Source organism: Triticum aestivum, chromosome 4B (genome assembly GCF_018294505.1).
Source record: "Triticum aestivum cultivar Chinese Spring chromosome 4B, IWGSC CS RefSeq v2.1, whole genome shotgun sequence".
NCBI classification, from domain to species: domain Eukaryota; kingdom Viridiplantae; phylum Streptophyta; class Magnoliopsida; order Poales; family Poaceae; genus Triticum; species Triticum aestivum.
Window position 1 is genome coordinate 536,090,534 of NC_057804.1, and position 16,000 is coordinate 536,106,533.

The window sequence follows — 16,000 nt, forward strand, 5'->3', positions numbered from 1 at the left end:
TTATATCATATTGCATGAGTTTATCCCTCTACATCATGCCATCTTTCTTAACACGTTACTCTGTTCTTTATGAACTTAATACTCTAGATGCAGGCAGGAGTCAGTCAATGTGTGGAGTAATAGTAGTAGATGTAGGCAGGAGTCGATCTACTTGTCACGGACGTGATGTCTATATACATGATCATGCCTAGATAATCTCACAAATATTCACTTTTCTATCAATTGCTCGACAGTAATTTGTTCACACACCGTAATACTTATGCTATCTTGAGAGAAGCCATTAGTGAAACCTATGGCCCCCGGGTCTATCTTTTATCATGTAAGTTTACCATCTACTTTTATTTGCATCTTTAATTTTCAATCTATATAATAAAAATACGAAAAATATTTATCTTATCATATTATCTCTATCAGATCTCACTTTCGCAAGTGGCCCTGAAGGGATTAGCAACCCCTTTATTGCGTTGGTTGCAAGGTTCTTGTTTGTTTGTGTAGGTGCGTGGGACTTTTGAGGAGCCTCCTACTGGATTGATACCTTGGTTCTCAAAATTGAGGGAAATACTTACGCTACTTTGCTGCATCACCCTTTCCTCTTCAAGGAAAACCAACGCAAGCTTAAGACGTAACAAGAAGGATTTCTGGCGCCGTTGCCGGGGAAGTCTTCGCTCAAGTCAAGACATACCAAGTACCCATCACAACCTCATCTTCCTCGCATTACATTATTTGCCATTTGCCTGTCGTTTTCCTCTCCCCCACTTCACGCTTGCCGTTTTATTCACCCTTCTTCTATTCGTCTTTTCGTTTGCTTTGATGTCTTACTTGGCTCGTTTGCTTGTTTGGTTGGAATAGTTGTTTATTTATTGCTAAATAGAGAACCTAAGATCTATGGATCCTCATCCACTTGCTAATCTTTTTAAGAGATCCAATTATGATGAACCATTTGCTAGTGAGTTCTGTGCACCAGATTATCTTTATGAAGTTTTGCTTGAAATTTGTGAATCTGAAAATTGTGATGAAGTACTTTATGAAGAGATTCATGATAGGTCCTTGAATAAAAAGCATTATTGCAATGATTTTACTATAAATTCTCTTGATGTCAATTGTGCTAATAATATGCAAAGCCCTAAGCTTGGGGATGCTAGTTTTGCTATGTCTACTACTTGTTGCAATAATATTGAAAGGTTTGGAAGAGTGTCAACTTTAGATCCCACATATTTGGAGAATATTCAATCTTATGAAATTTTTGATAAAAGTGGGTTTGGAGAGGTCATGACTTTAGTTAATGTTAATCCCACTATTTTGGAAGAGTGTCAACTTCGCATGCATGTGGATCGTGTTGAAAAGATGTTATGTGATAGCTATTTTGTTGAATTTGCTTATCATCCTACATGTAATTATTATGAGAGAGGAAAATATAGTTGTAGAAATTTTCATGTTACTGATGTCTACTACACAACCTTCTTCTTGTAGACGTTGTTGGGCCTGCAAGTGCACATGTTTGTAGGACAGTAGCGAATTTCCCTCAAGTGGATTACCTAAGGTTTATCAATCCGTAGGAGGCGTAGGATGAAGATGGTCTCTCTCAAACAACCCTGCAACCAAATGACAAAGAGTCTCTTGTGTCCCCAACACACCCAATACAATGGTAAACTGTATAGGTGCACTAGTTCGGCGAAGAGATGATGATAAGTGCAAAATAGATAGTAGATATAGGTTTTTGTAATCTGAAATAATAAAAACAGCAAGGTAACAAGCGGTAAAAGTGAGCGTAAACGGTATTGCAATAATAGGAAACAAGGCCTAGGGTTCATACTTTCACTAGTGCAAGTTCTCTCAACAATAATAACATAGATAGAACATATGACAAGCCCTCAACATGCAACAAAGAGTCACTCCAAAGACACTAATAGCGGAGAACAAACGTAGAGATTATGGTCGGGTACGAAACCACCACAAAGTTATTCTTTCGGATCAATCTATAAAAGAGTTCGTACTAGAATAACACCTTAAGATACAAATCAACCAAAACCCTAATGTCACCTAGATACTCCATTGTCACCTCAAGTATCCGTGGCATGATTATACGATATGCATCACACAATCTCAGATTCATCCAACCAACATAAAAGTACTTCAAAGAGTGCCCCAAAGTCTCTACCGGAGAGTCAAGAACGTGTGCCAACCCCTATGCATAGGTTCATGGGTGGAACCCGCAAGTTGGTCACCAAAACATACATCAAGTGGCACATGATATCCCATTGTCACCACAGATAATCACGGCAAGACATACATCAAGTGTTCTCATAAAGACTCAATCCGATAAGATAACTTCAAAGGGGAAACTCAATTCATCACAAGAGAGTAGAGGGGGAGAAACATCATAAGATCCAACTACAAAAGCAAAGCTCGGGATACATCAAGATCGTGCCATAGAGGAACACGGGAGAGAACACGAGAGAGCAAGATCAAACAAATAGCTACTGGTACATACCCTCAGCCCCGAGGGTGAACTACTCCCTCCTCGTCATGGATAGCGCCGGGATGATGAAGATGGCCTCCGGTGATGGGATCCCCCTTCGGCAGGGTGCCGGAACAGGGTCCCGATTGGTTTTTGGTGGCTACAGAGGCTTGTGGCGGCGGAACTCCCGATCTATCTTCTGTTCTGGAAGTTTTAGGGTACGTAGGTATATATGGGTGCAGGGGGTACATCGGTGGACCTCCAGGTTGCTCACGAGGTAGGGGGCGCGCCCAGGGGGGACCCTCCACTCTCGTGGGCAGCCCGGGACTCCCGTGGCGTGCACTCCAAGCCCATCAGGTTGGTTTCCTTCCAAAATTAACTTCTCTAGTTGATTTCCTTCCGTTTTGACTCCGTCTGATATTCCTTTTCCTCGAAGCACTGAAATAGGCATAAAACAACAAATCTGGGCTGGGCCTCCGGTTAATAGGTTACTCCCAAACATAATATAAAAGTGGATAATAAAGCCCAATATTGCCTAAAACAGTAGATAAAGTAGCATGGAGCAATCAAAAATTATAGATACGTTGGAGACGTATCAAGCATCCCCAAGCTTAATTCCTGCTCGTCCTCGAGTAGGTAAATGATAAAAAAGAATTTTTGATGCGGAGTGATACTTTGGCATAATTTCAATGTAAATCTTCTTAATTGTGATATGAATATTCAGATCCGAAAGATTCAAGACAAAAGTTCATATTGATACAAAAATAATAATACTTTAAGCATACTAATCAAAGCAATCATGTCTTCTCAAAATAACATGGCAAAAGAAAGTTCATCCCTACAAAATTATATAGTTAGGCTCTGCTTCATTTTCGTCACACAAAGATGTTCCCAACTTCTATACCCCCGATGACAAGCCAAGCAATTGTTTCATACTTAAATAATCTCAAACTTTTTCAACCTTCACGCAATACATGAGCGTGAGCCATGGATATAGCACTATGGGTGGAATAGAATATGATGATGGGGATTGTGTGGAGAAGACAAAAAAGGAGAAAGTCTCACATTGACGAGGATAATCAACGGGCTATGGAGATGCCCATCAATTGATGTCAACATGAGGAGTAGGGATTGCCATGCAACAGATGCACTAGAGCTATGAATGCTCAACAAAAGAAAACTAGTGCGTGTGCATCCAACTTGCTTGCTCACGAAGACCTAGGGCATTTGAGGAAGCACATCGTAGGAATATACAAGCCAAGTTCTATAATGAAAAATTCCCACTAGTATATGAAAGTGATAACATATGAGACTCGATACATGAAAAGCATGGTGCTACTTTGAAGCACAATATATGAGACTCACTACATGAAGAACAAGGTGCTACTTTGAAGCACAAGTGTGGAAAAAGAGATAGTAACATTGCCATTTTCTTTTCTTTTTTTGGCCTTTTTTTATTTGGGCAATGCTCTAATAATGATGATCATCACACTTCTATTGATTACAACACAAGGATTACAACTCAAAACTTCGAACAAGATATGACTCTATATGAATGCCTCCGGCGGTGTACCGGGATGGTGCAATGAATCAAGAGTGACATGTATGGAAAATAATGCATGGTGGCTTTGCCACAAATACGATGTCAACTACAAGATCATGCAATGGCAATATGACAAAAGTAATGTATGTGATGATGATGATGGTGGAAGTTGCATGGCAATATATCTCGGAATGGCTATGGAAATGCCATAATAGGTAGGTATGGTGGCTGTTTTGAGGAAGATATAAGGAGGTTTATGTGTGATAGAGCGTATCATATCACGGGGTTTGGATGCACCGGCAAAGTTTGCACCAACTCTCAAGGTGAGAAAGGGAAATGCACGGTACCGAAGAGGCTAGCAATGGCGGAAAGGTGAGAGTGCGTATAGTCCATGGACTCAACATTAGTCAAAAGAACTCATATGCTTATTGCAAAAATTTAGAAGTCATCAAAAATTCAAGTACTACGCGCATGCTCCTAGGGGTATAGATTGGTAGGAAAAGACCATGGCTCGTCCCCGACCGCCACTCATAAGGATGCACAAGCCAGGTACACTTCATGTTTCAAATTTGTTACACAACTTTAACCATACATGCATGCTATGGGACTTGCAAACTTCATCACAAGCATTCTTTAAATTCGTAATCACCCAACTAGTATGACTTTGATATTATCACCTCCATATCTCAAAACAATTATCAAGCATCAAACTTATCTTAGTATTCAATGCACTCAAAAGAAAGTTTCACATATCTTGAATACCAAGTATATTAACATTAAGCAAATTACCATGCTATTAACGACTCTCAAAATAATCTGAGTGAAGCATAAGAGATCAATATTTTCTTTAAAACAAATCCACCATCGTGCTCTAAAAGATATCAGTGAAGCACTAGAGCAAAAACTATCAAGCTCAAAAGATATAAGTGAAGCACATAGAGTATTCTAGCAAATTCCAATTCATGTATGGATCTCTCTCAATAAAGAATTCAGATCTTGGTACTTCATTCAAACAGCAAGCAAAGCTAAAGAAAACTACATTGCAAGGATAGCACAACTCATGTGAAGAAGCAAAAACTTAGGCTCAACCGATAGTAACTGATAGTTGTTGAAGAAGAAAGGTGGGATGCCTACCGGGGCATCCCCAAGCTTAGATGCTTGAGACTTCTTGGAATATTATCTTGGGGTGCCTTGGGCATCCCCAAGCTTGAACTTTTGTGTCTCCTTAATTTCTCTTATATCATGGTTTCTCTTTTTATCAAAAGCTTCATTCACAACAAACTCAACAAGAACTCGTGAGATTGGTTAGTATAAACCAATGCAAAACCTTATCATATTCTACTGTAACAAATCACTAAAATTATTATTCAACATTGCATACTAAATGCCTCTGTATATTTAATACTCCTATCCTCAAATAGAATCATTAAACAAGCAAACATATGCAAACAATGCAACCATAACAGCAATCTGCCAAAACAGTACAGTCTGTAAAGAATGCAAGAGTATCAATACTTCCCTGACTCCAAAAATTATTAACTAAAATTACCACTGTAATAAATTTATCATATCTCAATATGCAAAAAGATTCAACATTAGACCATGCTCTGACTTTTCTAGGGATTTTTTGCAACAGCGGTAAACTTTCTGTTTTCAAACAGCAACATGTATACTAGCAAAATAAGCATGGCAAAGGCTATCCTTGACTTTGTTTATTGAAACTAAAGAATAAAAACACTATTCTAACTAACAGCAAGCAAAAACTAACAAAATAAATTGACGCTCCAAGCAAAACACATATCATGTGGTGAATAAAAATATAGCTCCAAGTAAAGTTACCGATAGACGAAGACGAAAGAGGGGATGCCTTCCGGGGCATCCCCAAGCTTAGGCTCTTGGTTGTACTTGAATATTACCTTGGGGTGACTTGGGCATACCCAATCTTAGGCTCTTGCCACCCCTTATTCCAGAGTCCATTGGATCTTTACCCAAAACTTGAAAACTTCAACCACACAAAACTCAAAACAAAACTCGTAAGCTCCGTTAGTATAATAAAATAAAACCACCACTTAGGTACTGTAATGAACTCATTATAAATTCATATTGGTGTAATATCTACTGTACTCCAACTTATCTATGGTTCATACCCTTCGATACTACTCATAGATTCATCAAAACAAGCAAACAACACATAGAAAACAGAATCTGTCAAAAACAGAACAGTCTGTAGTAATATGTATAAAACGTATACTTATGGAAGCGAAAAAATTATGAAATAAATTTCTGGACCTGAGAAATTTGTCTATTAATCATCTGCAAAAAGAATCAACCTAAAAGCACTCTCCAGTAAAAAATGGCAGCTAATCTCGTGAGTGCTAAAGTTTCTGTTTTTCACAGCAAGATCATATAAACTTGTCGCAAGTCTTCCCAAAGGTTCTACTTGGCACTTTATTGAAACAAAAGCTATAAAACATGATTGCTACAGTAGAATAATCATGTGGACACACAAAAACAGTAAGGATAAATATTGGGTTGTCTCCCAACAAGTGCTTTTCTTTAATGCCTTTTAGCTAGGCATGATGATGACAATGATGCTCACAAAAAAGATAAGAATTGAAACATAAAGAGAGCATCATGAAGCATATGACTAGCACATTTAAGCCTAACCCACTTCCTATGCATAGGGATTTTGTGAGCAAACAACTTATGGGAACAATAATCAACTAGCATAGGATGGCACAACAAGCATAGCTTCAAGAATTTAAGCACATAGAGAGGAAACTTTATATTATTGCAATTCCTACAAGCATATGTTCCTCCCTCATAATAATTTTCAGTAGCATCATGAATGAATTCAACAATATAACCAGAACCTAAAGCATTCTTTTCATGATCTACAAGCATAGAAAATTTTCTACTCTCCACATAAGCAAACTTCTTTATAGCATACGTATCATCACAATAATCATCATAAATAGGAGGCATGCTTTCATCATAGTAAATTTGCTCATCAAAGCTTGGGGGACAAAAAATATCATCTTCATCAAACATAGCTTCCCCAAGCTTGTGGCCTTGCATATCATTAGCATCATGGATATTCAAGGAATTCATACTAACAACATTGCAATCATGCTCATCATTCAAAGATTTAGTACCAAACATTCTATAGATTTCTTCCTCTAGCACTTGAGCACAATTTTCCTTTCCATTATACTCAAGAAAGATATTAAAAAGGTGAAGCGTATGAGACAAACTCAACTCCATTTTTTTGTAGTTTTCTTTTATAAAATAAACTAGTGCTAAAACAAGAAACAAAAAGATTGATTGCAAGATCTAAAGATATACATTCAAGCGCCAACCTCCCTGGCAACGGCGCCAGAAAAGAGCTTGATGTCTACTACACAACCTTCTTCTTGTAGACGTTGTTGGGCCTGCAAGTGCACAGGTTTGTAGGACAGTAGCAAATTTCCCTCAAGTGGATGACCTAAGGTTTATCAATCCGTAGGAGGCGTAGGATGAAGATGGTCTCTCTCAAACAACCCTGCAACCAAATAACAAAGAGTCTCTTGTGTCCCCAACACACCCAATACAATGGTAAATTGTATAGGTGCACTAGTTCGGTGAAGAGATGGTGATACAAGTGCAAAATAGATAGTAGATATAGGTTTTTGTAATCTGAAATAATAAAAACAGCAAGGTAACAAGCGGTAAAAGTGAGCGTAAACGGTATTGCAATGATAGGAAACAAGGCCTAGGGTTCACACTTTCACTAGTGCAAGTTCTCTCAACAATAATAACATAGATAGAAACATATGACAAGCCCTCAACATGCAACAAAGAGTCACTCCAAAGACACTAATAGCGGAGAACAAACATAGAGATTATGGTCGGGTACGAAACCACCACAAAGTTATACTTTTGGATCGATCTATAAAAGAGTTCGTACTAGAATAACACCTTAAGATACAAATCAACCAAAACCCTAATGTCACCTAGATACTCCATTGTCACCTCAAGTATCCGTGGGCATGATTATACGATATGCATCACACAATCTCAGATTCATCCAACCAACATAAAAGTACTTCAAAGAGTGCCCCAAAGTCTCTATCAGAGAGTCAGGAACGTGTGCCAACCCCTATGCATAGGTTCATGGGTGGAACCCGCAAGTTGGTCACCAAAACATACATCAAGTGGCACATGATATCCCATTGTCACCACAGATAATCACGGCAAGACATACATCAAGTGTTCTCATAAAGACTCAATCCGATAAGATAACTTCAAAGGGGAAACTCAATTCATCACAAGAGAGTAGAGGGGGAGAAACATCACAAGATCCAACTACAATAGCAAAGCTCGAGATACATCAAGATCGTGCCCTAGAGGAACACGAGAGAGAATACGAGAGAGAGAGAGAGATCAAACACATAGCTACTGGTACATACCCTCAACCCCGAGGGTGAACTACTCCCTCCTCGTCATGGATAGCGCTGGGATGATGAAGATGGACTCCGGTGATGGGATCCCCCTCCGGCAGGGTGCCGGAACAGGGTCCCGATTGGTTTTTGGTGGCTACAGAGGCTTGCGACGGTGGAACTCCCGATCTATCTTATGTTCTGGAAGTTTTAGGGTATGTAGGTATATATGGGAACAGGGGGTACCTCGGTGGACCTCCGGGTTGCTCACGAGGTAGGGGGGTGCACCCAGGGGGGGCCTCCACCCTCGTGGGCAGCCCGGGACTCCCCTGGCATGCACTCCAAGCACATCAGGTTGGTTTCCTTCCAAAATTAACTTCTCCAGTTGATTTCATTCCATTTTGACTCCGTCTGATATTCCTTTTCCTCGAAACACCAAAATAGGCATAAAACAGCAAATTTGGGCTGGGCCTCCGGTTAATAGGTTAGTCCCAAAAATAATATAAAAGTGGATAATAAAGCGCAATATTGCCTAAAACAGTAGATAAAGTAGCATGGAGCAATCAAAAATTATAGATACGTTGGAGACGCATCAGTTACTAAATTACCTCTCTTCATGTTGAGATTGCTATCGTCTTCTTCCTTGCATATGCTAGCTTTTGCTTGCCTTGATAATTTGTTTGCTTATAAAACCATATGGATAGGAAGTATGTTAGACTTAAGTGTGTTTGTCACATGTTTTATGATATTCTCTTTATGCTTCAATTCTTGTCTTTCATGTGAGCATCATTGAAATCTCAATGCCTAGCTAAAAAGGCTTTAAAGAAAACCGCTTGTTGGGAGACAACCCAATATTTTTCCTTGCTGATATTCAATAAACATTTCATCTAACTTCTGTTTAGATGTGTTTTAATGTTTTAATTAGTGTTTGTGCCAAGTAGAACCTATAGGATAACATACGGTGATAGTTAATTTGATTCTGCTAAAAAACACAAACTTGTGCACGCATGAAAATAATTTTAGTAATTCACAGAAACGTGATTTTGCATTGATTCTTTTTGCTGTAGATCAATAGTTAAATTTCCAAGGACTTCCTATTTTGGTAGGATTTTTAGAGTTCCAGAAGTATTCGAGAGTTACAGATTGCTACAGATTGTTCTGTTTTTGACAGATTCTGTTTTTCGTGTGTTGTTTGCTTATTTTGATGCATCTATGGCTAGTATTGGTGGGTATGAACCATATAGGATTTTGGAATACAGTAGGTTTAAGACCAATATAAAAATAATGAGTTAATTGCAGTACCTTATGTGGTGATTTTTCTTTCTTGCACTAACGGAGCTTATGAAATTTCCTGTTAAGTTTTGTGTTGTGAAGTTTTCAAGTTTTGGGTAAAGATTTGATGGATTATGGAATAAGGAGTGGCAAGAGCTTAAGCTTGGGATGCCCATGGCACCCCAAGATATTCAAGGATAATCAAAATTCTAAGCTTGGGGATGCCCCGGAAGGCATCCCCTCTTTCGTCTTCGTCTATCGGTAACTTTACTTGGAGCTATATTTTTATTCGCCACATGATATGTGTTTTGCTTGGAGCGTCTTGTATGATATTAGTCTTTGCTTTTTAAATTTACACAATCATCCTTTCTGTACACACCTTTTGTAAGAAACCCACATGATTTAGAATTTATTAGAATACTCTATGCGCTTCACTTATATCTTTTGAGCTAGATAGTTTTGCTCTATGTGCTTCACTTATATCTTTTAGAGCACGGCAGTGGCTTAATTTTGTAGAAATTGTTGAGCTCTCATGCTTCACTTATATTATTTTGAGAGTCTTTTTGAACAGCATGGTATTTGCTATGGTTATAAAATTGGTCCTAGAATGATGGGCATCCAAGTTGGGTATAATAAAAACTATCATAGAAAATGAATTGGATACTATGATCAATTTGATACTTGATAATTGTTTTGAGATATAGAGGTGGTGATATTAGAGTCATGCTAGTTGGGTGATTATGAATTCAAAGAATACTTGTGTTGAAGTTTGTGATTCCCGTAGCATGCACATATGGTGAACCGCTTTGTGATGAAGTTGGAGCACAATTTTATTTATTGATTGTCTTCCTTATGAGTGGCGGTCGGGGACGAGCGATGGTCTTTTCCTACCAATCTATCCCCCTAGGAGCATGCGCGTAGTGCTTTGTTTTCAATGGCTTGTAGAATTTTGCAATAAGTGTATGAGTTCTTTATAACTAATGGTGAGTCCATGGATTATACACACTCTCACCCTTCCACCATTGCTAGCCTCTCTTATGCCATGCAACTTTCGCCTGTACCATACACCCACCATATACCTTCCTCAAAACAGCCACCATATGTACCTAGTATGGCATTTCCATAGCCATTCCAAGATATATTGCCATGCAACTTTCCACCGTTCCATTTATATGACACGCATCATCATTGTCATATTGCTCTTTACATGATCATGTAGTTGACATCATATTTGTGGCAAGGACACCTTCATAATTTTCATACATGTCACTCTTGATTCATTGCATATCCCGGTACACCGCCGGAGGCATTCATATAGAGTCATATCTTGTTCTAAGTATCGAGTTGTAATCTTGAGTTGTAAGTAAATAAAAGTGTGATGATCTTCATTTTTAGAGCATTGTCCCAGTGAGGAAAGGATGATGGAGACTATGATTCCCCCACAAGTCGGGATGAGACTTCGGACTTTATATTAAAAAAAAGGGAAAGGCCAAATAAAAAAAAAGGAAAAAGGCCAAATAAAAAATGAGAGAAAAAGAGAGAAGGGACAATGTTGCTGTCCTTTTTACCACAATTGTGCTTCAATGTAGCACCATGATCTTCATGATAGAGAGTCTCCTATGTTGTCACTTTCATATACTAGTGGGAATTTTTCATTATAGAACTTGGCTTGTATATTCCAATGATGGGCTTCCTCAAAATGCCCCAGGTCTTCGTGAGCAACCAAGTTGGATGCACACCCACTTAGTTTCTTTTATTGAGCTTTCATACATTTATAGCTCTAGTGCATCCGTTGCATGGCAATCCCTACTAACTCACATTGATATATATTAATGGGCATCTCCATAGCCCGTTGATACGCCTAGTTGATGTGAGACTATCTTCTCCTTTTTGTCTTCTCCACAACCACCATTCTATTCCACATATAGTGCTATGTCCATGGCTCACGCTCATGTATTGCGTGAAAGTTGAAAAAAGTTTGAGATTACTAAAGTATGAAACAATTGCTTGCTTTGTCATTGGGGTTGTGCATGATTAAATACTTTGTGTGATGAAGATAGAGCAATAACCAGACTATATGATTTTGTAGGGATAACTTTCTTTAGCCATGTTATTTTGAGAAGACATGATTGCTTTGATTAGTATGCTTGAAGTATTACTATTTCTTATGTCAATATGAACTTTTATATTGAATCATTTGGATCTGAACATTCATGCCACAATAAATAAAATTACATTGAGAATTATGCTAGGTAGCATTCCACATCAAAAATTCTGTTTTTATCATTTACCTACTCGAGGACGAGCAAGAATTAAGCTTGAGGATGCTTGATACGTCTCCAACGTATCTATAATTTTTGATTGTTCCATGCTATTATATTACCCATTTTGGATGTTTATGGGCTTTACTTTACACTTTTATATCATTTTTGGGACTAACCTACTAACCGGAGGCCCAGCCCGAATTGCTGTTTTTTTGCCTATTTCAGTGTTTCGAAGAAAAGGAATATCAAACGGAGTCCAAATGGGATGAAACCTTCAGGAGCGATCTTTTTGGAACAAACACAATCCACGTGACTTGGAGTGGATGTCAAGCAATAGAGGAGGCAACCACGAGGGCGCCCAGCGCGCCCCCTAGGGCTGGGTGCGCCACCCACCCTCGTGGGCCCCTCGAGCGTCCACTGACCTACTTCTTCCTCTTATATATACACCCGTACCCTGAAACCATTAGAAGCGACCACAAAAACCTAATTCCACCGCCGCAACCTTTTGTATCCGCGAGATCCCATCTTGGAGCCTTCGCCGGCGCTCCGTCGGAGGGGGAATCGACCATGGAGGGCCTCTACATCATCTCCAAGGCCCTTCCGATGAGTTGTGAGTAGTTTACCACTGAACTTCGGGTCCATAGTTATTAGCTAGATGGCTTCTTCTCTCTCTTTGAATCTCAATACAAAGTTTTGCTCGATCTTCTTGGAGATCTATTTGATGTAACTCTTTTTGCGGTGTGTTTGTCGAGGTCCGATGAATTGTGGGTTTATGATCAAGTTTATCTATGAGAAATATTTGAATCTCCTCTGAATTCTTTTAGGTGTGATTAAGTTATCTTTGCAAGTCTCTTCGAATTATCAGTTTGGTTTGGCCTACTAGATTGATCTTTCTTGAAATGGGAGAAGTTCTTAGCTTTGGGTTCAATCTTGCGGTGTCCTTTCCCAGTGACAGCAGGGGCAGCAAGGCACGTATTGTATTGTTGCCATCGAGGATAAAAATATGGGGTTTATATCATATTGCATGAGTTTATCCCTCTACATCATGTCATCTTTCTTAACGCGTTACTCTATTCTTTACGAACTTAATACTCTAGATGTAGGCAGGAGTCGGTCGATGTGTGGAGTAATAGTAGTAGATGCAGGCAGGAGTCGATCTACTTGTCACGGACGTGATGCCTATATACATGATCATGCCTAGATAATCTCATAATTATTCTATTTTCTATCAATTGCTCGACAGTAATTTGTTCACCCACCGTAATACTTATGCTATCTTGAGAGAAACCATTAGTGAAACCTATGGCCCCCGGGTCTATCTTTTATCATATAAGTTTACCATCTACTTTTATTTGCATCTTTACTTTTCAATCTATATAATAAAAATACCAAAAATATTTATCTTATCATATTATCTCTATCAGATCTCACTTTCGCAAGTGGCCATGAAGGGATTGACAACCCCTTTATTGTGTTGGTTGCGAGGTTCTTGTTTGTTTGTGTAGGTGCATGGGACTTTTGGGGAGCCTCCTACTGGATTGCTACCTTGGTTCTCAAAAACTGAGGGAAATACTTATGCTACTTTGCTGCATCACCCTTTCCTCTTCAAGGAAAACTAACGCAAGCTCAAGACGTAGCAGCCCCCGAGCTCTAGTTGACATCCAAAGGGGTGCGATCAGAGGATCAAAAATATATGCCCAGGAAATGATATGACTAATTGAAACACAGGTTGTTACATCCGTGGGGACTGCCCAAGCTATCGAGGTATGTAGCACATTTGTAGCAGAAAGTTGATGTGGCAGATAATGAGATCACGCTTATTAACAGGTGGCTCGACGAGGCGCAAGATAGTGCCGCCGCAGTTGAGACCCTTCGGGCACTCAGTGCATGCTAGTATTGTGAAATGAGCGTGATACTGGAAATTTGTATATGCATAACTACAGATAGTGCCGCCGCAGTTGAGACCCTTCGGGCGGAACTTTCCCGGGCTAAGGAGCAAGCCAGGGTGAGTAATGCGGCTGCCGAAAAGGTAGCCACCGAATTGAAAGTCGACCAGACTGCTCGACATCAGTGCAAGGGGAGGATATCTACCATGGCACTCGAGCTGAAGAATGCCACTAGCTGATGCCAAGTTCTTGAGAAAGAGAACAAAGCCAAAGCGGCCGATCTTGACAAGGCCTTACAAGAGGCAAAGGAAGCCCGGTCTGAGTCTAGGGCAGCTCGGGAGGAGATCCGGCAAGCTGGGGAGATCGCGGCTGGTAAGCCATTTTTATTGCAAACTAAGTTTGGCGATCTGAAGTATGCGCTGCTTAATCAACGATGGAGTTCTCCGGACCCCTTTATGGACCTGCCAAAGAGTGCTGCTGATGCGAATCAGTTTTTCCACGCGCAAGAAGGATATGCAACGGAGAAGCTGTTTTGGTCGCAATTTGATACGCCAAAGCGTCCACTGTTGAACGAACAGATGGCCCAATGGGCCGAGCTCCACAAGATGTCCAGCACTATCATGGAGGACGTCATAGCCCGGCTGTGGCCAACTAAACCCATTCCGGATAGTTATTTCGGTTTGGTGTGGCAGCTTGTTAATGCGGTGCCGCGTATCGACGCTGTGAAGCGGTCAACATGCATAGAAGGTGCACGGATGGCCCTTGCCCGTGTCAAGATATACTGGGCGAAGATGACGACCACTGATATTGCAGCGCAGAGTCCACCCGAAGGTAAGGACCTTAACATGCCAGAACATTACTTTGAAGATGTCCTAGAGGGTGCCCGCTTAATAGAGGGTCAGTGCTCGAAAAATAGTATGTTCACGTAAGTGTATCAAAATTGTAATATTACGATATATTTAAGGCTTTGTTTTTATACTTTTTGCCCAAAAAGTTTTGGTGCCTCCTGTGCAGCCGTCCTTTTTATATACAATCTGAAAGTTTGCAGTCGTCGGCTTCAGCCCCCTCGCGTATAACGCGAGGGTGTTCGGAAAAGCACTTGATCAGACTTGATCCAACATCTTGGTCCGTTAAGGAGGTGTTAGTGCGGCGAACTAGGCAATCAGACTATAGAGCTTTAACACTTTCACTTAGCCAGAGGAGTTTGACGATGGGGCTACTATATAGCCCCTGGTATGTCTGCGGTTATTCGAATACGATGCATGCACATACGTGACCAAAAAGACGGTCCTTCATTTAACACGGAGGAAATCGTGAAGATTCTGATGAGTCATCGAGTGGTTGATTAGCTCTCGCCGCATCATGACAGTCAGTTTTCGGCTTTCTCTACTGAGGTGCTCATCCGGACGAGCCAGGACACAATCATAGTAGTTCTCCCTTTACTACCCTAGTCGATATAGCAGAACGTAAGGTAGTAAGCACAGGAGCCGGGCAACCAAACTATTGACCAAAGACATGATTCGGAGCTGATGCGTATAAGGCCAAACTCGCGACGCCGAACACTCCCTACAGGTGTCCGGACTTTTCAATATACACTGGACTGAATGCAGCCCCTGGTGATAGACCCTGGTATCAAGGCACGTGTGGCAATCCGACATGGGGGAAGAGCGCAGGTGGTGAGAGCATAAATCTCGAAACACAATATGAACCGAGCTGCTTCTATAACACCCACTTTAGTACGGCGAGCTGTATGTTTACAGACAATGCCGATATCTTTCTTGGACATTTTACATGCTAGGAAAGTATGAAACAAAAAGAGATAAAAAAGGTTTACACAGGGTCTTAATCTAAAAAGAAACCATAATGCGGGGCCCTGCTGCACGTCTGCGCCTTTGTCTCTGTTGTGAAGTGTCCTTGAAGGGTATAATATGATCGCCATGTGTAGAAAGAAAAAAAACAGGTAAAAAGAATCTGGTGTGGCTGTAAGTAAAACTGGTTCGTTTTAATGAACCGTGAAGTATGGCTTCTGGAGTCCGAATAGGGTCGAGCCGAAATATGGACTTTTTGTGTGCAGTGTGCCCCTTTCGCCACCCAAGGAGTTTTGAGTGTATATTTACGTATACGTGGCACATATGCGGTATCCTTATGGGGCGGCCGAT